The sequence below is a fragment of the Pelobates fuscus genome, chromosome 6, assembly GCF_036172605.1.
Source record: "Pelobates fuscus isolate aPelFus1 chromosome 6, aPelFus1.pri, whole genome shotgun sequence".
In the NCBI taxonomy this organism is placed as follows: Eukaryota; Metazoa; Chordata; class Amphibia; order Anura; family Pelobatidae; genus Pelobates; species Pelobates fuscus.
The window spans coordinates 220,248,888-220,271,945 of record NC_086322.1 but is presented as its reverse complement, the minus strand read 5'-3'; the positions used below and the strand labels follow the sequence as shown (position 1 = coordinate 220,271,945).

General features: G+C 41.8%; 1 protein-coding gene across 4 annotated transcripts in view; it reads left to right on the top strand.

The window, feature by feature from the left end:
* Positions 1–23,058, top strand: part of WDFY3 (WD repeat and FYVE domain containing 3) — a 297,453-nt gene that overhangs the window by 29,697 nt on the left and 244,698 nt on the right. The gene's annotated exons all lie outside the window — the stretch shown is intronic.

Sequence of the window (23,058 nt, the reverse complement as noted above, 5' to 3'; positions counted from 1 at the left end):
TGTGAGGAGCGTGGAGGCTTGCGACTTCTGCGCACGCTATGGCTCAGGGGGGCTGCGGCTGGGGCAGCAAGAGTGAGTACTGCTCGCCACCATATTGAATTTTGTGGCTTGTCCGTGTGCGCTGTGGCAGTGGGGAGAAACAGGCGAGACGAGCTGCTTTCTCGTGACCGGGATAACACCCGCCGGGGGTGGGGGTGGGAGAGAGAAAGTGTTTCGCTGCGGTTACTGCTGATGTCCCGGAGAGTGGCTGTCTCCCCGTGGCTCGGTCCCAGGTAGGCCGCAAGCCTTGTTTTGTCAGGTTGGCTACGCAGGGGCTCGTGAGGGGCACCGTTCGAGTCGGTGGCCCCCCCTGAGTAGAGGTACTGTAGTCTTTTGGCTGTGAGCGGTTGTGTTCCGGCATTGTACCCCATTTTACCTCTCCAGACGTGGGAGCTCTGGCCAGACACGTCTGGGCTGCTTGCCTGCTTGGCTCCGCCCCCATGATATAATTGTTTTGAAACACTAATATTTGTGTTCAGCAAAGTCTCCCGAGTATAACAATACCCCCCATGTACAGGTTTTATAGCGATTTTGAAAGTAACCGGGTCAAATATAAGGGTCTTATATTTTTACATTGAAAATTGCCAGGTTGGTTACGTTGCCTTTGAGAGCATATGGTAGCCCAGGAATGAGAATTACCCCCATGATGGCATACCATTTGCAAAAGAAGACAACCCAAGGTATTGCAAACGGGGTATGTCCAGTCATTTTTAGTAGCCACTTAGTCACTAACACTGGCCAAAATTAGCGTTCAATTTAGTATTTTACTTTTTTCACACACAAACAAATATGAACGCTAACTTTGGCCAGTGTTTGTGACTAAGTGGCTTCTAAAAAGGACTGGACATGCCTCATATTGAATACCCTGGTTTGTCTACTTTAAAAATATATGTACATGTGGTGTGTGATTCAGAGATTTATGACAGATAATAGTGTTACAATGTCACTACTGATACATTTTTAAAATATATATTTTGAAACGGCAGTTTACTATTTGTACTTATAGCCCTATAACTTGCAATAAAAAGCATGTAAACACTGGGTGTCTATTTAGCAGTTTGTTTTTTCATTAGCTTTCGTAGGTAAGTAAAAGATTTTTCAAGCAAAAGTCAAAAAACGTGTTTGTTTTTTCTTAAACTTTTCACCATATTTTTTTTTTTTTTTAAAGTAAATTATATGACATGATACAAATAATGGTATGTAAAGAAAGCCCTTTTTGTCCTGAAAGAAACAATATATAACTTGTATGGGAACAGTAAATGAGAGAGAGGAAAATTACAGCTAAACGCCACAAGTGTTAAAAGAGCCCTGGTCCTTAACGTACAACATCGCAAAAACAGGCCGGTCCTGAAGGGGTTAAAACCTTGCTAACTAGAAACAAGTGTCAGAAATGGCGTCTCTTACTAACGATTATCACCACCTCATTTTGCCCTGCACTAATTTCCTAGTTCATGCTGGGCAATGTCAGTAAAAGGCTTCTCAAAGTCAATATTTGCAAATGAGTTGCACATGGGAGACTTTTATCAATTCAGTGTGTCTTATAGAGATTTCTGAAACCGATCAGGAGAAAATGCCTTCAAAACAAAATTCTAAAGATCTCTCTTCTAGTTTGGCATGCTTTATATGCGGATGTCAAACTACAGGCAGAATGTATATGTCTTGGAGGGAAAATCTATTGTTCCTGCCAACTGAAGAATTGAGGCGGGGAGGCACTATGGGAAAAGGTAAAAAAATAATCTCCATATGTAAAATCAGGGTGAGATTTATCGAGTTAATACAGGTGCTATTCTGGGGCAACTAAATGTTGAGAGAGATTCCCTCAAAATAGCAGCTCTTTTCATCTTGATGAAGCTCAGCATTTATAGCCAAAATACTGAAGGAACTGGACTTTTACATCATAACCAGTTTAATAAGCTGAAGTGGTTTTAGTACTTGACCCTGAAAGAGGAACTGATACTTTTCAGAATGATTGTTATTATTAGGATTACTCAACCCTATATTTCAGAAATATGTATTTGTGAGATGTGAAAAATAAAAGGACTTTGAAAACATGCCAATAATAAATATGGTATATTTTTGTTGTTAGGGTATTTTTGAGTCTTCTATTTAGATCAGGTTTTACAGATAGAAGTATACTTGCGATTTTAGAGTGGTAACAGTGGTCTCATCAGTTGTAAAATGACATACAAATCTTTAACCCCTTAAGGACCAAACTTCTGGAATAAAAGGGAATCCTGGACATGTCACACATGTCATGTGTCCTTAAGGGGTTAAAGGGACACTAAGTCACCAAAGCAACTTTAGCTTAATGAAACAGTTTTGGTGTATAGATCATGCCCCTGCAGTCTCTGTGTTTAATTCTCTGCCATTTAGGAGTTAAATCCCTTTGTTTATGAACCCTAGTCACACCTCCCTGCATGTGACTTGTACAGCCTTCCTAAACACTTCCTGTAAAGAGCCATCTAATGTTTATCCTTCCTTTATTGCAAGTTCTGTTTAATTTAGATTTTCGTATCCCCTGCTATGTTAATGGCTTGTTAGACCCTGCAAGAGCCTCCTGTTTGTGATTAAAGTTCATATTACAGAGCAAGTGGCAAGTGCTTAATAAACAGAAAAAAAGTGATTTAACTCCTAAATGGTAGTGGATTGCGCAGTGAAACCTGAGAGGCATAATGTATATACCAAAACTGCTTCATTAAGCTAAAGTTGTTAGGTGACTATAGTGTTCCTTTAAATATGTATCTAGCTGCATCACTGGCCGACATGGTATAAACCCACATAGAATTTACTTTTTTTATGCTTCCATTTCTCTATTTACAAGGTGATGTTTCTCTGTTTATGGCACAAAAACGTTACCTTAACCGGGCACATTAATTCATTAATAATGGAAATTCTACATCTGTATGTGTTTGAATTGTCTTGTTAAGCCGTACTGTAACTGTGCAAGATGAGCTGAATGATTTCCATACTGGTGATTTAGAGCAAGTCCTGCTTATCTCTGTTCTAGGTGTTTACCCTATGCTAGACCTTCCGCCCTGGACAGCTGGGAAGCTGATGGTGTCACACACTAATTTTAGCACCATTAGCATAAAGTTATCTTATCACTTTACCTATTGTTGATTTCAATTACATATTTAACCACTAATCATATTACTTTCCAGAAGCACAGTGTAGTCTAAGTTCTGATGCTGGCATAGAACAGATACATACAACAGTGATGTCCGTTAAGGAATGGTTGGTTCATTTTAGTGGTGTAATTCAACAACCTCTGGGAATCTTCATTTGACTACCTCTGCTTTAACCCCTTAAGGACCAAACTTCTGGAATAAAAGGGAATCTTGACATGCCACACACGTCCAGGGGCGTATTAGCCGCGAGGCAAACAAGGCATTTGCCTTGGGCGGCATTTTCCAGGGGGCGGCAAAAAACGCCGCCCCCAAATGCCCAAGGCAAATGTCTTGTTAGCCTTGCGGCTAACAGACATGCTGGGCTGGTTGCTGGGCGGCCGGCGAGGGAGCTCTTCCCCTGAGCTCTCTGCTCAGCTCCCTCGCGCGCCGCCCGCAGAGTGAGGCTGGGAGGCGGAGCCGGAATATGACGTCATATTCCGGCTCCCAGTCTCACTCTGCGGGCGGCGCGCGAGGGAGCTGAGCAGAGAGCTCAGGGGAAGAGCTCCCTCGCCGGCCGCCCAGCCTGCCCGCCAGTGCCGCCCTACAGCCACTGGACCACCAGGGAATGGGAGAACCCCCCCACCCCCAGCATTCCCAAAGGTAAGGAGGCTGGGGGGGGGGGGAGTAAATTAAAAAAAAAAATGTGTTAATGTGTGTGTGTGTGTCTCTGACTGTGTGTGTCTGATAGTGTGTGTGTGTGTCTGTTAGTGTGTGTGTGTGTGTCTGTTAGTGTGTGTGTGTCTGTTAGTGTGTGTGTGTGTGTCTGCTAGTGTGTGTGTGTCTGTTAGTGTGTGTGTGTGTGTGTCTGTTAGTGTGTGTGTGTGTCTGTTAGTGTGTCTGTTAGTGTGTGTGTTAGTGTGTGTGTGTGTCTGTTAGTGTGTGTGTCTGTTAGTGTGTGTGTCTGTTAGTGTGTGTGTCTGTTAGTGTGTGTGTCTGACTGTGTGTGTGTCTGACTGTGTGTGTGTCTGACTGTGTGTCCGACAGTGTGTGTCTGTTAGTGTGTGTGTCTCACTGTGTGTGTCTGTTAGTGTGTGTGTGTCCGACTGTGTGTGTTTGTTAGTGTGTGTGTCTCACTGTGTGTGTCTGTTAGTGTGTGTGTGTCCGACTGTGTGTGTTTGTTATTGTGTGTGTGTCCGACTGTGTGTGTTTGTTAGTGTGTGTGTCCGACTGTGTGTTTGTTAGTGTGTGTGTGTCCGACTGTGTGTGTTTGTTAGTGTATGTGTCCGACTGTGTGTGTTTGTTAGTGTGTGTGTCTGTTAATGTGTGTGTGTCCGACTGTGTGTATTTGTTAGTGTGTGTGTCCGACTGTGTGTGTTTGTTATTGTGTGTGTGTCCGACTGTGTGTGTCTGACTGTGTTTGTCTGTTAGCTAGTGTATGCGTATCTGTCAGTGAATGTGTGTGTATTTAGAAGGCGGGGCAGGGGGGAAGGGTTAGGTGGGGGTGGCGCGCGCGGGGGGGGGTGGGGGGGTGTCTGAGTTTTGTCCTGCCTAGGGCAGCACAAAACCAAGATACACCACTGCACACGTCATGTGTCCTTAAGGGGTTAAGGTGTGGAATACTATAAGCCAGGGCTTGACAAATCTGCTTTGAATCTAGGAGCCAGCAAAATAAGTTAGGCCAGGTTTTTCATTATAAAAAATAAAATTCTTAAAGCGACACTATAGTCACTAGAACCACTACAGCTTAATGTAGTTCTTCTCGTGTCTATAACCTGTCCCTCCACACTTTATAATGTAAACCTTGCCTTTTTAGAGAAAAGGCAGTATTTAGATTGTTGCCTAGTAACACTTCTAGTATAAGTCACTAAGACGACCTGTAGAGTGCGTCCTAGGTCATTGCTGCACAGTATGCAGCACCTACGTTTAGCATCTCCACGCTATGCATGGAGGCGCTGAATGTTCCCCATAGAGAGGCATTAATTTCTGAGGAGATGCTGATTGGCGCAGCTTGGCATTTTGCCACACATGCACAATCGCCTCCTAATGCTTTCCTTTGGGAAAGCATTGGATTGGCTGAGATCCTCAAGATTGATGATCACAGTAATGGAGACAGGGCAGGCTGCGGCCAGACCAGCACAGCGTGGGGGGAAAAAGGTGAGTAAAAAACCCTTGCACGTGTGATTGAAGGGGGACCAGTCACCTAAACACACATTCACTCACTGACACACTCACACTCATTGACACACACACTCACATTCACTGTCCCTGCAATAACAACACACATTAAGGTGACCACCCAGCCTCCCTACCTGGAGCTTGAGTAATTTGGCCATCTCTGGGGTCCAGTGGGGCTTCAGTCATCTAGCTGCTCTGCTCCACCTCTGGCTGAATGGGCCAACAAATGGGATTTTTAGAGCTCTGCTATAAGCAGTATTGGCGGGAGGTGCTGCATTTATGTTGCTTAAAGTGATCATTTAAATATGTTGTAATATTTGATGTGCTCTGAATTAACTATATGAGGGTGTTTGAAAAATGTCTGTAATCAAAAAAGCGTTGTCATGGATAGGAAAATAATGATATATTCTGATCAGGCAGCACAAGTCACTAGACAAAATATCCTGCATATTTGGACATGCTGAAGTGCAGTCCGACTTGTGCTTTGACTGTTCCTCCTATGTGATCTGTGTCTTCTGTTGAATTATTTTTACAAGGAAAGAACATATTACAATTTGATATTACAAAAATCCCAAAACAAGTTTGTGGTACACAGCTTGGCAAATATTGCAGTTCCTATGTTTAAAGTAAAATGTGAACTCCTATTCAGGAGATATTAGGGTTGTGTATAAAGTGTCTTTAAAAAAAAAGTCCCTTTTTTGGAGCTATTCTCCTTTGCACCTTTTTATTCCTTCTTTTTGTGCCAAAATATTTCTTACTGAGCCTCTAGCGACGTATTATTTTCCTGTTCAATTTTGGCACTTTTTCAGTTCAGTCTGTCACTCCAATATATGAGAAGTGCAAGAATGCAACTTTGTTAGCGTAGAATATGTTTTTGTTCCAAAGTAAGCAGCTTTCACTGTCTTTTTATATGTTAATGTTAAAATATTTAGTAGATATTACCCATTGAAAACATGCATGCATTGATTTATTTTTTATTATTATTTTCACTGGGGTATATTTCAATTTGCTTGTAATAGCTGCAGATCTTGTGTCTGAAGCCTTTGCAAGCCCTGCCCTTCATCCTGACCAACCTTATTGCTTATGGCCTTCTTATTGGTCTGTAGGGATCCCCTGCATGGCTATTTACCCTTTTCGATGGAGCTGGATCCTTTATTGCCATAAACATTATTTGCCCACAGGACTTTACTATATTTCTCAACTGACTTCATGTTTTCCCTATTATAGATACCTCTCAAACTGTTATGTTCCTTTAGTGCTCCCTGTTATGCCCCAAGTCACCCTTGCCACCTAGGGTTTGAGGGAACCTGGGTGACTGTTTACTCCATGCTTTGAAACCCGCTTCCATGGGTGCTGGGACGTCTGACGAAGCTATGGCTGGCCAGATGGGGCCTTTCTGGCTAGTGTGGAGAGGTGGCTGGTTGAGGACTCTGGTGGTCGTCCGGAGTGGATACTATATGCCTATAGAGAGTGTTGGTGCCCGTGGTGTGGGTGAACCTACACTGGAGAGGCTCAAAGGGACTTGGAAGCCCCCAAGGGAATTCTGTGAGACATGCTGTTGGGTCGTCATGTTTTTGATGATCAATGTGGTGTAGCAGAAAGCCCATCCGGCCTCATAATGTCTCCCTTTCATGCTTGGCCAGTGGAGGTGTCCAGCTTAAAAATGTTTTTCATGTGTTTTTTTTTTTTTTTTTTAATTGATGCAGGGTTACTGGTCGTCATGACAATTTTTATACCCCTTGTATCTAGTACCCCTTGATCAGGAGGGTGTGAGTGCCTGACTTGTGGGTTATTGCACTGGCTTTCTTTTTCCACTTGATTGTTAAATGGGCTCTTTCTTTTTAATAATTAATTGTGCCTGGGCATGCTAACTGCTAGCACACTCCTTGACTAAATAAGCTTCAGCTAGTCAGTTTGGTTTTAACATTTATTCACCTACAACCTATGTTTTATATGTGGACAATATCATGGCTTTTCTTCACACTTTAGATGGGCCTGTTTGTTATTAATGAGACTCCCTTGGTGCTGCTGCCCATGCTTCCACCTACATTGTCATCCAGCACTTTCTGTGCTAATCAAATCCAGTGCTTCTCGTAAAGGAAAATCAGGGACTGATGCGTTTTTGTTGCGTACACCATGACGCACCCACGTGCTTTTCATAGGAAAGCATTGAATTTAATATTTTACTGTGAGAATCCTTTGGTTACATGACCAAATTTTATTCTATTGTGGTTCAGGAAGCTCCTCTAGTGGCTGTCGGCAAGAGTTTTACATTGCAGGGTTAAAACTACAATGTTGCTGCACCCAGAACATTTCATTGAGGGGTAAGAACCGAAACAGAAATTGTACATAAGTTCTCTCCAAATCCAGTGTGGTCCCATCATGAAATCACCCAATCAGCTTGGAACATTGGAAGAATATCTCAGTTTGCACGTGTAGCTACCAATGCTTAGATGTTCTTATTAGGTTTTAAGTCCAATGTTTCCTGTAGTTAATACAAATTGATAGTTTGGTTAAAATAGGCAGGCCCGGACTGGCAATCGGGCACAACGGGCAAATGCCCGGTAGGCACGGGCCGACGGGAGATCACAGGATCTCCACGGCCAGCCCCTGCAGGGCCAGCGCTATCAGAGCGCCGGCCCTGCTGTGTGCCCTCATGGGCCAGTGGGGAGATCAAAGATCTCCCTCACCGGCCCACAGGCAATTCTAAGTGGCCGCCAGCTGGGGAGTGAAGGAGAGGCAGGAGAGGACCCAGTTGAGCTCTAGCCAGCAGCTCCGCCGGGTCCTCTCGCGGGATTCTGAGCGTTGCTGCGGTTACCACGGCAACACTCAGCTCTTGCGAGGGTGAACTCTAGCCTGCAGGCTAGAGTTCACTCTCACCACTAGGACCACCAGGGAAGGTAGCACCCTCCATGGCAGCACGGCTCCCCCTCATGGAAACCCGGCTTCCCACCCCCTCTCAGGCTAAAGGTAAAAAGGGAGGGGGGGGGAATAAAATATATATATATATATATATATATATATATATATATATATATATATATATATATATATATATATATATATATATATTATTATTATTATTATTAATAAAATATATTTAAATTTAAATAAACAATACATTCACTCACACACACAGCCCCCCCCAGACACACACAGCACCCTCACTCACAGAGAGCACCCTCGTTCACACACACATATATATAATATATAATATATAATATATATATATATTATATAAGAAATGATGAAACGAGCACTCCAGAGGACTTGTTAATTAGTTTGTATCGGTGTCGAGTTAACCCTCAGTGAGTTAACAGACAAAGAAAATTAGAAACCTAGAATGTGACGGCAGATAAAAACACCCTCACACACAGTATCCCTCTTGCATATACACACACACACTGCGCCCCTCACACATACAATATATATATATATATATATATATATATATATATATACACACACACTACAGCACCCCTCACACTGCACCACTACACACATTACGCTCCAGATACACGCTAGATCCCTTACCCTATATGCACTCTTAATCCTCTATACATACTCTGGGTCCTTTACACACTAGATCTCCTACACACACACACACTGCACCACCTACACACACACACACACTACATTCCTTGTCAGCAAACCCATAAGGGATGTAGCGAGTGTGTGCATACAGGCTGTAGAGAGGGTGTGTTTAGAGAATGTTGTATAACACTGTCCCCTATCCACACACTCTCTACAGCCCCTAGCCACACATATTACACCACAAACACAAATGAAATTGAAACCTATTTACACAATACCACACCACACTTTACACACACGCAATCTCACAAGCAGGCTCCAAACACATGCACCATACACTTTCCTGGCCCTTTTGTCCTCTGGTATCCCACTTGTGGAGACACCAGAGACAATTTAAAAGCAAAGACAGCGCAAGCATGTTATTAAATTTGCTTGCGCTGCGCAGTTCAAATTCAGGGGCTTTTTCTAATGCCAGAGCTCTTCAGCGGGGCTCTGCGCATTGAACCAACATGCTCACTTTGAGAGGGGGCGTGCTTGTCATTAGTGATGCCAAAACACACCCTCTCTGGCCCCGCCCCCTTATTAGGGGGCCGCTCTGATTGAAAAATGCCCGGGCCTGATTTTTTTTCCCAGTCAGGTCCTGTAAATAGGTTTCACGCCACTTCTTCACTTCATGTTGACACCTATCAGAAAATATTCAGCTACATGTTTCCTGCAAATCGTAGCAGAAAACACACAGCTGTACATTTCCCATAACTCCCCTATAGTTTTACACGTAAAAGAGAAGATTGTACATGCACAATAGATCTGCTTGAAAACAGAACATCAAAACACAATAGTGACATCCCAGTTCAGTTAAATTAACCTTCTCAAAAAAAAAAAAAAACACATTTTGGAGATTGATATAGCAGATATATTTTTCCCAAAGTTTGAATAAGATATATATATATATATATATATATAAAATAATAGTAGTAACACATACTGAAGGCCCTACTGACTAAATGCCACATATAATACAGCATACTCTGCTAAACATCCCAACTTGCATAACCTCATTTTAGGGACGTGGCTGCCCCCATGCACACCCCTCCCCGCGAGTGCGCAACCTAACACACACACAGATATACACAACTTGACACACAGTTGCGCACACTGGCACATAAACACACTGACACATACATCGGAACACAGATGCTCACACTGGTACATACACACAAACATACACACTGGCACATACACACAGATACACACACAATCTGACACACTCCAGCCTCTCTATGCTGCTTGTGGTGCTGTTGCCTCCTCCTCCTCCCTCCCACACGGCTGTCTCTTTACCTGGGAGGAAGTGACAGGGTTTACCACTTCCTCTCAGCCGGCAAAAACTACTGGGGCCCGGTGAGGCTATTAAAGGGCCGGGCACCCGCCTGGACCCCTGCTTAGAAATAACACCCATCGGGTGAGTATTCCATAGGGGATTGGTGGGACAACTACTGAATGCATTTTAAGTGTGTAATATCCTGGAAATTAAACACACATTGTATGTCAGATTGTGTGTGTGATTTACGGGATATTACACATGGTGTCCGGGAGTCTCCTAGACCTACCAGGAGTCTTGGGATGTCTGGTTTTGGGATATCATCAAAGGGTAATGGAGAGTGTAAAGAGTACAGGTGCAGTTCCCTTCGTCTGGATCAAACAAATAAATGGGATTCGGTTGCAGTTCAGCTTTTAGCAAATTTTTGCTTTTCACAAATTGTATAAAGGTTTGGCTGGTTTTAAAAGTTTATCAAATAGCAGATGAATGAATGTGTACATTTACCTTTTGTGAATGGCCAAATGGGTTTTATATCAGCTGAACTTGGACAACCAAAAGTTATCCAGCTGCTGTCTTGTCACATAGTAAATAGACCTTTTGCATATTTGGCATCAGCATTTCCATGTATCCTTGAATTTTGGTTGGCAACTTACATGGAAAATAAAACCAAAACAAAACAGAGGCATACCTAGAGTGCAAAAACATTGGATCAGCAACTGGGAAACTAGAATAATTATTTAGTAAACAAGGAAATGTGACCTTTTAGGCTGCGATAGTCAAGCTGGGAAAAAGACCCAAAAATAGTTGTTAGTGTTGTACAGATTGATATATAATGCTGATTCACTGAAGATCTTCTCTTTTTTTTTTTTTTTTTTTTTCTACATTTATTTATTTTTTATTTAATTTCTTTGTATTATTTTGTTGAGTGAATGACCTTAGTTTATTCTACATACCTACCCATATCCAAATCTCATCTGGATTTTATACCCTGGGATAAAAGTTGTGTGTTTGTTTATTTTGTGTTGAAGATGAGAAGCAAGACCATCATTTGGTGTTATTCATTAAAGCATGACTCCCAACCATCCCAATGTTGGTGTGCTGATCATGATTTTCAGGTTTTGTCCTGCAGTCCCGACTTTGTTCCCTGGTGTACCACTTTTTGATTATTAGATGTGCTTGTGTTATACTCAGGGTTCTAAGACCCTGCAGAAAGCACTGAAATAGCCCTCCGTAGGCTGGCCTGCTTTATGGCGGGTCCACTTATTTGTATAGAGTCAGTAATGCGATTGCATCACTGACCCTCCACCTTCACCCAGCTCCAACTGGTGTCCTGCTTCTCGGGATGCCAATTTTGGGTTCGGGCTGGGGGGCTTAAAGTAAGAATTGTTAGATTTTAAAGCAAATTGCACGGTTTTTTTACCAAAGTAGTTGAACTGAAATCTATTCTGGCCTTCACTTTGAAGTCCTGACAATTCTCACTTTAGTAAAAAAAAACAAAAAACTGACTGTCTAATTTTAGTTTGTAATTATTATTATTGCCATTTATATAGTGCCAACAGATTCCGTAGCGCTTTACAATATTATTAGAGGGGTATTTACCTATAAGGACAATTACAGGACAATTACAAGAAAACTTACAGGAACAATATGTTGAAGAGGACCCTGCTCAAACAAGCTTACAGTCTGTAGGACACACTTATACCATTACATATTGAATAAAAATATATACACAAACACATACAAGTGTTTTTCTTAAGCTTTAGAATGCACACCCAGAGAGGATGTACTTTCTAGGAAAACATTTCTACTATCTCACTGGCTTCTTACTTCCTGTTTGCAGAGTGTTAAAGTACTAAAAGTGGAATCGGGAATGTGAGCTGGGCTGATGTTGCCTGTTGATTAGCATGGTTTCTTTTCAAAGAACTGGTTATAAATAAATGTGACATGTTTGCTATTAACCAGGGACTATCCCGCTGTTTATTTATTTCAAAGGGTATCAGATATTATAAATTGTCCATATTAGAAGTTTTAACCCATATACTTTGATCCTTGAGTGTAACACTCATTGCCATAGAAACTCTTTATAAAGATGGCTTTACAAATTATCAGGCACTAATGAACCTAAGGATAGATCACTGAGGGTCTCAGAGATGCAGGATTCAGTCATAGCAATTTAGTTTTTCTTGACTCTCTCCCATTAAGGGAGTGGGAAGTATTAGAAGCCACTGATCTCTTCTTCCTTCAAACCTATGGTAAAAGTTTACATTTTCACTACACCCACCCTGATGTAGATGGCATAAAGTATTATAGCCACCATTGTATCCAGTATAAAGAACCAGGTTTGTTTACAATTTATTTTTTTAAGGGGAACATGTTATCGTTAACGTATTGCCTAGTTACTAATGCCATCTGATATGTACCATCTGCCTCCCAGCACCTTACATTTTTTTTCTGGCCTCAGTGCAGTGTAGCATAGTAGTTTTTCTACTTGGCTGACTGCCCTGCACAGCTTGGTACACAGGAACATCCTTAGATAACCCTCCTCAGCAGGAAAATCCATGCTGTAGTGTTAGATAACAAACAATGGACTTTTGTAATGATGCTCAGTAACATTCTACTATGTGTCTGTTGCTCATTGTGGTTTGCGGTGTTAAGACCGGTATAACCACCTCTTTCATCATTGTTAGGTAAGAAAAACTTGATTTCTTTTTACTTGTACAGTGGCATGTATGTTGTACCTTGTACCTTTGGATCCAAAGCCACATTTACCCACTTCATGAAGGCATAGATTTAACTGGCTAAGGTATAGAAATCAGGTGGGAGAGCACTGGATTGATTGTTTTTTTACCCCACCTCCTATAGACTGTAAGCTCGTTTGAGCAGGGCCCTCTTCAACCTATCATTTATGTAAGTTTTCTTGTAATTGTCCTATTTATAGTTAAATACCCCCTCTAATAATATTGTAAAGCGCTACGAAATCTGTTGGCGCTATATAAATGGCGATAATGATAATAATAATAATTGTAAGTTATTCCTGAGTTGTCTTTCAGTTTCTTTGACTTTAAGTGCTAATATGTTTCTTAATATTTGTAAAATGAGATGTGCTTGGCTTTTTTTCTTCTTCTACAATATTAAATAACTAAGGAGATAAATTAATGCATTTTTATCTATCCACCTAATCTGACTCCCCTTTTAGGAAGCTGAAAATATTTGCATAGTTTGAATGTTAGAATGATAGTAGTGTGATAATCAGGTTTCTGATATCTTATGTTTTTTTTTAGATCGGTATTAAAGTGTTTGTGTGTGTGTGTGTGTGTGTGTGTGTGTTTTATTTGCTTATTTTTGTTTACCTGCCCTTCCCATCAGTGATTAGCCTAATGGATTTTCCCCTGGCTGCAACCGGATATCCTGTGGTGTGCACAGTACTCTGCCAGTGAAAGTTTTAAAACTTCTTGGGTTTTTGGTGGTTGTTTTTTTTTTTTTACTCTATTTTTCATTTATTTATTTTTATAAATGTAATCAATGTACATAAAATGACAAACCTAAACAAAGCAGACAAACATTTTGAACATTTATACAATGCTAGTATTGTTAGAATAAAGCGATGAACTGGAGTTTGGTCGTATTTCTGTATATTCTGATTGAATTAGTAACAAAATCTGTTGAAGATTTTTATAGCAGATCTAGTGAACTAGTTTTCAAATATATTCCCTTCTTAATACTAGTAATGTATTTGTTAAAAGAAGCAATTTGACATGTGTAGATTGTGTTGTAGTTGAATTGACAGCAAAATGTGTCTTTTTCCCCGATCTTTAGTTCCTTGCACTATCTAGCCATGTAACTATTTGTCACATTGTTCCCATATTTCCATTATTTCCCATAATAATTGTATTCTTGTTTAATAGAAGCTATTCTGATAGTAGAGAAGAGAGCAGCATGATGTCTCATAATTTTGGCATGCTGTACCTTTGATAATGACATACACTATCCTGTTCATGATTATTATTGTTACTGTTACTTATACATTGTGAACGTATTGTGCAGCACTCTACAATGTTTTTATTTTTTGGCTGGTTATATTAAAAATGAGCTGGCAGAACAATAAGAAACACGCTTGGATCGCGGGTTTCTGATACCAAATTCTCCTTAGAAACATGAAGTCATCAGGATTGCATACTTTACTCACTTTTTTTCTTTGTGTGTGTTCAGAGAAGCTTTTAACTGTGAATCATACAAGCAGAACCATGGCTTTGTGAATCATACAGGCACAACTATGGTTCTGTATATATGAAATGACGAAAGTCGCTGAAAAAAGATGACAAAAATAGGGTGATGAAAGTCTATTGAGGAATCAAGGCACAAAAGGGGTAAATATGGATAATGACCGTACACAGGCTGTGTCCTTGGAATGGTTAAAGGGGCAGTCGGGCACCCAGACCACTGTCTCATTGAAGGGGTTTGGGTGCAGTGCCCCTGTACACTTAACCATGTAATTTAATTTACTGCAGTATTAGACAGACAGCCACTAGAGGTGCTTCCTGCTCCCTAATAGAGTTTATCTCTGTTGGATTTGTCCTCACACTATTCATATGGATGTATGTGTGTGCGGTACGCTCCACACATGCGCATTAGGTTCACCGATTGCAGTAATGTTGCAGTAGAATCATTGGTTTTGGATCAGGTACACTAGGGAGTTACAAATGTACAAGCATATTTGATAGCAAATGCTGTGCACGAGACTGAATTGAAAACCGCAAAAGGGTTAGAGGGGTACTACTACTACATAGTGGATTGCCTTTTTATTACTTATTTATTTTATTGTGTATTGTGATGACCGACTGGTACCCCAACTGGGTGTCTCTGCCAATCGCTGCTTCCTAGTAGCCTGGAGTACTATAAGCACCGCACCAGACACCATAAGCACCGTAGTCCCTTAGCCGCCATAGCTTGGCTGGGGTCTTGCTGTCCTTCACCCACCCAAGCCCTGGATCCAGCTTCCAGTAGGTGGACCTCTCCTACTCCAGAGAGTCTAGCAGGTATAGCTGTGTAGCTCTTACAAGAGCTAGTCATTATAACCAGTATAGCAATCCAAAGCTGGTATAGCTGTTCCCTACAATCGCGAGACGAGGCTGTTTGTTGAGGTTGAAGTGAACTGACTCTAATGGGACCACACTTGGCCTTTCATGACTGTCCCCATGCAAGGGGCACTCCCCCCTGGCCCTGAGAGTAAACCACAGTAGAAACAAATGCACAATCACATTTGCTCTTAGATCCAGGACACTTCCATACAAACTAGGTCAACTAGGTCATTTAAATGGGCAGATTACAAACCACAGTCTCTATTTTTAATATTGTAGGATAGGCTTTTTTATTTTATATTTTTGGTGTTTGATGTTATGACAGTTTTTTTTTTTTTATATTTTTTTTTTTTATATTTTCTAAAAATATATTTTATAATGTTTTAAAAAAATCATTTTAAATGTTTATCCAAAAATATTAAATAATTTGGAAAGCTTATCCAACAATATAAAATTGAAGTCTATATCTGTCCTTGCTCATTGTAGTGATGTGTCTGTGGACTTTGGGTGCCAGGCAGAGCCCTGTTAATTGTCAAATTGTACACAAATATTCGTGCCCGTAGTCATGCCACCATAACCACTAAAATGATCTGTAGTGCATAGAGTTTTTTAAAGTATACCTTTCATAAGCATAGAAAAAAAAACACATCACATTATATTAAATTAGTTTTACTAAAAAAATACTTATTTTGTGAAAATACATTGTCATATGTCATCTTTTAGTTGAGACTGCAGGCATTCTATACTGTAAGTGAAATTTATCACTGCATTCACATTTAATTTTATTAATTTTTTTGCTTATGTGACATTTTTTATGTTTATCTGTTCAAGTCCTGTATATGAAGGGCTTGATTGTGGTAGGGAAAATCAAACCATAACAGACTATTTCTTTCTTACACTCCTAGCATTATCTAAAATTTGTTTACATGATTAATATACAACACATGCAATTCTGAAATCTCCTTTTACAGGAGTTTTATCCCATACAGTATTACCTACTGTATAATTTTAAACTAATTTTGCAATATTACCGCTGTACAGAAATATAGCACAAATCTCAGACATATGTTACATGCAGGAGCATTAGAAGCAATCTTTGCCATCACCTTAACAGTGATTGATCGCCCCCAGCCCCCTCAAAAAAAGAAAAGAAAAAAACGGGTAATTAGGTAAAAGATATTTATCATTTTAATAAAAGTTAAGAATTGTAGAAGTGTGAATGATGAACCTCCATAGAGAGAAACCTGAATATAAGAAAAGAGAGAACTGGAGAGCAAGAAAGGATGAGGAAAAAACAAATAGTAGGGGAGCCTGAACTGGGAATGTTGGGGGGGATGGGGGGATTAGATGCTTATCTTAACAGATGGTCCTAGACAAGTAGACATGCCAAAGGTGTCCCATTTTTATTAATAGAACTATAGGCACCCCTGAGCTTAACTGTCAATTCCTCCATACTGAAGTAGTCCACCTTCCGAAAGAGCTGGGTAGCTACGAATGCCAATTTTTCACAAAATGTATGCAGGCTCCAATATAGACCATATGTTTTTGTTAATAGTGTTATTTGAGTGTTTGTGACTATACTGTGTGCAGAATTATTAGGCAAATTAGTATTTTTTTTTTTTTTTAAATTCTTTATTTTATTTGTGCACAAATAAAACATATTATGTTTACAAAGCCTCAACAGCATGGGTAAACAGTTTTTCAACACAGTGTTACAATAATGAGGCATTAGAGGACATTGCACATTTATTTGTATATATATTATTGTCGTTTGACGAGGAGTTCGGCCTGGTCCGCTTATCAAGAGGTGAGATACTAGGTTAAAGATAACTAAATAGCATGGTATAATATAAGAGTGGTTCTAGACGTTTGGGTGTTGCTAATCATGTTTACTATGCCTAGACTGCCTGGTTGAGCATTTATTCTGACTTGGGTACTTAGTACTTGGGCATAGGATAGTGCTATACATTTTTACATGCATTGGTGTCGCTTTCCGGGAGTTTTTCTTGTTCTCTGCACTGCTCAGCCGGACCTGTGAATTGCTCGTTTATATAGAACAGAACAGTTACACACATCATCTTGACTGCGCTAGAGATTGAGGGTGGTCATTGGTGGATTGTTACTTTCAAAGCCTGCGTGGAGGCAATGGTAGGCTAAACAAATAATTGGGGGGGGGAGGGGGTCAGCTCAGTGGCTGGTTGCTCAGTGACATAGTTTGCCCAGGGGAGATAGGCTGATTACTAGCGATAGGTATCTTGCGCGCTGTGGTATAATGAGACATTGGACACATAACTAGCGCCATTCAGTGCATGCATAGCAAAATAGACCAGAGCAGCTCAGCATAACATAATCACAATCACAATACAGTTATTCGGTTATATCAGTTGGGCGAGTCTGCGTGCCCTGGGACACCGGACTCTCTGTGTAGGTAATTAGCAGAAATAGGGCCACTGACTAATTAACGGACTCTAAGTGCGATTTTATCCGTATGAAAGGCATTGAACTTGCCCTCAGTCTACCATGCCATAAGGCCTATCTAGTTGCAGCTTCCCCCTGGGGGAGATATAGTAAGAGCCTATGGAAAAGCCTATAGGAAGAACAAAACACAAAAAACAAACTGTCGAATAAACTGGGCCAACGGGTTTCTGTAAAAGTTCTGTCAAATATATAGGGGACCTATGCGGGGTCGCCCAGTCTAGAGAGTAGTTGGGTGGATCATTTTTCTGATATAGTGCTGCGGCATCTTGGTGTCGGATAGTTCCTAAGTAAATGGGTAAATCAAATCGAAGAAAAAATGTTCTTGGTGTTCTTTGTGTTCTTTAGGGGGTAATCCACTATATGAACAATACAGTTCTTATAGCCCAGGGAACCGCAATAGTGGAGAAGCGAGGATCCTTAATTCCATGGAAGGTGTCATGGTTGGCTCACTGATGGTACCGTTGGGGTGGTTCTTCTCGGGACAAATGTCTCGGAGGTGGCCGGATTCCATGTATGAGTGGTGGTGGGTTTGGTAGGCTGTTGCAAGGCGTCGTGAGGGAGGCCCCAGACCGCCAGGTGTCTTCTTGCCTCTGTTAGGTCGGCTATCAGGTAGGTATCGTCCCCCCTAAGCACCTGTAGTTTATGGGGTGTTCGCCACTGGTATTTTATGCTGTGTGCGCGGAGTAAGGCGGTGAGAGGCCTAAGTGATGCGCGCCATGCCATCGTACCTCTAGACAGGTCCGCATAAAATGTGAGGGACATGTCTTCAAATATATATGGAGTGTGTCCCCTGAGGGCGGCCATTAGTGCCATTTTGTCTTGACGCTTTTGAAATGTAATTATGTCCCGGGGTGCCGCCGCTGGGGCAGTCATGGGTTTGGGTATGCGGAATGTGTTTTCAATGCATATACCTTTGACCTGCTTTGCGGGGAGGATCGTGCTTACCAGGCGTCGTATGAGGTGGGGCACCTCGGCGTCGGAGATTGAGTCTGTAATTCCCCTTACTTTGAGGTTTTGGGCCCGCCTCGTGTCTTCCATCGCCGCCATTTTTTGGTCTACCTGCAGGTGCTGTCGTTGTAAGGAGACTACATCTCGCTGCAGCGCGGTGAGTTGCTGTGTATGGCTCTTGGAGTCTCGCTCGACGGCACTCATTCGGTCCGATAGGCCCTGAATGTCTTTTTTCATACCCGCCATGTCAGCCTGGAGGCCCAGTCGGAGCTCTGTCAGCAGCTCCTTCATCTCGGCCTTCGTGACCGGGGTCGCATCCGACGGTATCTTAGGTTGCGTCGGTGGTCGGGTAGTGGGCAAGGTCACCTCTTCTTGGTCCGAGGTTAGGGCATCAGAGTTAGTGAGGTCGTCTGCAAAGTCTGTGTAGTCTGCCATGTGGGACTCTTGGGCTTCACATGCTCTCCGCCACAGGTCCCCAATACTTGCGCCTGGGCGAGTCCCGTCCGATTTAAGTTTTTTGTTTTTCTTCCCCATTTCCCCCTAGATTGTCGGGGTAAGCAGCGTGGTTCTTTTGTCGATTTGGGGGGTGATATTCATAGATTTAGACTGTAAATTTGCTCATACAGCACGGAGCTCGCTGGAGTTGCGACCGCTCGCCTTGGCTGTTGGCTCCGCCCCCCGGCAAATGAGTATTTTGACCACATCATCCTCTTTATGCATGTTGTCTTACTCCAAGCTGTATAGGCTCGAAAGCCTACTACCAATTAAGCATATTAGGTGATGTGCATCTCTGTAATGAGAAGGGGTGTGGTCTAATGACATCAACACCCTATATCAGGTGTGCATAATTATTAGGCAACCTCCTTTCCTTTGGCAAATTGGGTCAAAAGAATGACTTGAAAGGCTCAGAAAAGTCAAAAATAGTGAGATATCTTGCAGAGGGATGCAGCACTCTTAAAATTGCAAAGCTTCTGAAGCGTGATCATCGAACAATCAAGCGTTTCATTCAAAATAGTCAACAGGGTCGCAAGAAGCGTGTGGAGAAACCAAGGCGCAAAATAACTGCCCATGAACTGAGAAAAGTCAAGCGTGCAGCTGCCAAGATGCCACTTGCCACCAGTTTGGCCATATTTCAGAGCTGCAACATCACTGGAGTGCCCAAAAGCACAAGGTGTGCAATACTCAGAGACATGGCCAAGGTAAGAAAGGCTGAAAGACGACCACCACTGAACAAGACACACAAGCTGAAACGTCAAGACTGGGCCAAGAAATATCTCAAGACTGATTTTTCTAAGGTTTTATGGACTGATGAAATGAGAGGGAGTCTTGATGGGCCAGATGGATGGATTGGTAAAGGGCAGAGAGCTCCAGTCCGACTCAGACGCCAGCAAGGTGTAGGTGGAGTACTGGCTTGGGCTGGTATCATCAAAGATGAGCTTGTGGGGCCTTTTCGGGTTGAGGATGAAGTCAAGCTCAACTCCCAGTCCTACTGCCAGTTTCTGGAAGACACCTTCTTCAAGCAGTGGTACAGGAAGAAGTCTGCATCCTTCAAGAAAAACATGATTTTCATGCAGGACAATGCTCCATCACACGCGTCCAAGTACTCCACAGCGTGGCTGGCAAGAAAGGGTATAAAAGAAGAAAATCTAATGACATGGCCTCCTTGTTCACCTGATCTGAACCCCATTGAGAACCTGTGGTCCATCATCAAATGTGAGATTTACAAGGAGGGAAAACAGTACACCTCTCTGAACAGTGTCTGGGAGGCTATGGTTGCTGCTGCACGCAATGTTGATGGTGAACAGATCAAAACACTGACAGAATCCATGGATGGCAGGCTTTTGAGTGTCCTTGCAAAGAAAGGTGGCTATATTGGTCACTGATTTGTTTTTGTTATGTTTTTGAATGTCAGAAATGCATATTTGTGAATGTTGAGATGTTCTATTGGTTTCACTGGTAAAAATAAATAATTGAAATGGGTATATATTTGTTTTTTGTTAAGTTGCCTAATAATTATGCACAGTAATAGTCACCTGCACACACAGATATCCCCCTAAAATAGCTATAACTAAAAACAAACTAAAAACTACTTCCAAAAATATTCAGCTTTGATATTAATGAGTTTTTTGGGTTCATTGAGAACATGGTTGTTGTTGTTCAATAATACAATTAATACTCAAAAATACAACTTGCCTAATAATTCTGCACTCCCTGTAGAAGGTTTGTGTTCCAGGCAAGTTATTAGATCATGTGCCCTCCTCCCCCATAGAGTCCCAGCTCTCAACTTATCATATATACACATTAGATTTGTATACAAATACTGCCAATCTTATCAGCCAAGAATTTAAAGAGGAAGATAGAGGTGCCACTGAATCTGAAAACGTCTAGTCGGGGGCAGGGCCAGCCTTTGGGTTGTGCTAGCTCTGCGGCTGCACAGGGTGCCATGGCAACAGGAGCGCCATGTGGCTGTCACACCTCACAACAGTAATGGCCATTTTGTGGCACCCTGGCAGGGGGGTTCACTGCATCCGAGGATACTGCCGCCCCAATGAAAAGTGTAATTACATTTTATATTAAATATATTGCCGGGTAGTCAATGTACTACATAAAAAGGATTTCCTGGTGGTCCGGTGGTGACATCTCACACTTTACCCCCTGCTGATGCAGACATAATAATCTCCCTCAATGGCACTCAGTTAGTAAGTCAGAGCACAGCTGAAGGGATTCCCAGCCTGTGCTCTGACTCAACATTGAGCACCAGAGAAGTCCTTATGGAGTTTACCAGCAGGTCGCTCCTTTTGGAAGGGATCATAGTCAGTCTCTCTAGATCCCCTGCCCCTTGGAACAGAGCAGCACCTGCTTGCTGTTCCTTCACCACCATGAATGGGGAGCAAAAACTGTATACATAATGCTCATATCCATATCATACCCACCCAGTTATATACCACCCACGTTATCTTAATACACTCCCTGCCATATAATCCCCAATCCCCACTTCATTATAATACTCGCCCTGCCATATAACTCCAATCCCCACTTTATCATACTACCCTCCCTGTCATAAATCCAATACGTGGTCATAATACCGACACTGCCATATACACCACAACCTGTCCTATAACACCCACGCTGCCATAATACTCTCCCTGCCATATACAACCCCACCTTGTCATAATACAAACCCTGACATACACCCCTACCTTGACATAATACCCTCTCTGTCATATAACACCCAACCCCATTATACTTACACCGCGCCATTTAAGACCCAAACTCACCACTTCGACTGCATACACCTCCTTCAATCCACTATGTGCTATGGAACACACGGTCATAGTACCCACCACAGTGTCACACCCTGCCATTTTCCCTTCTCCTAGTAATACTCACCCACTTACATATACCTCCTCCTCGTCACGTTCACTCATGCAATATCACACACTAAGTCCCAGACCCCGATCTACTCCAACCCACCCTGGCACGTAGAACTTTTTGCCCATAGTTAAATAAACACGTTACCCACAGGCTCACTTTCACAGCTTACATCTGCAGTCTCACACACATTACAAACGCATATGCTGTCATAAACCCACACTTTCACACAAGAGACAAGGACAGAGAGATAGTGGGAGGCAGGAGGTTAAACATGTTTCATGGACTACATAGGAATTTGTGAACTACATTCACATGACATTCAAGCCATCTCTAAGCCCAGTTTAGCATTATCGAAATTTGTCCATAAACAGTTACATTTTTATGGTTAATTATCATATATTATGCCCCTGCATTCAAATACCACACCTACACACAATTCCTCCATGCGTTCAGATGCCAACACTACACGCACTTATTTTACACAATAATTCTAATCTCTTTGTTTTGGGGTTAATACGAATGTGAGGTATTGGATGAGGGAAGTACTCAGGGAGGGTTGTGACCAAGGAGGGGATATGTGAAGATTTTTCGCACAGGGTGTCTAAAGGCCTAGGGCCAGCCCTGGTCAGGGGCCAAAATCAAAACCAAATGAAGAAACCACTTCAGTGAGTGGTCCTCTTTCATTTTATAAAATACTCTGCACAGGTCTAAAATTGGCATGAATGAGACATATATTCAAATGTATCAAGGCTCAAAAGTTCTTTTTTACACTTGAGTTGAAGTAAATGTAACCGTTTGCATCAAAGGGAGATCATAGCTGGTAATATGAATTCACATTGTGTATTTATTATATGGGTTAAAGAAACACCACTTCATTGAGCACATTTTTAGGTTCTTTCATAAATGTGTGTTTTGGGGTATTTTTTTTTTCTTTCTATATGAGCCTTTGCTGTATCTTTGATGAAACGTGCTCATAATAATTCTGTGTTGGTCTGGTGGTGTAATC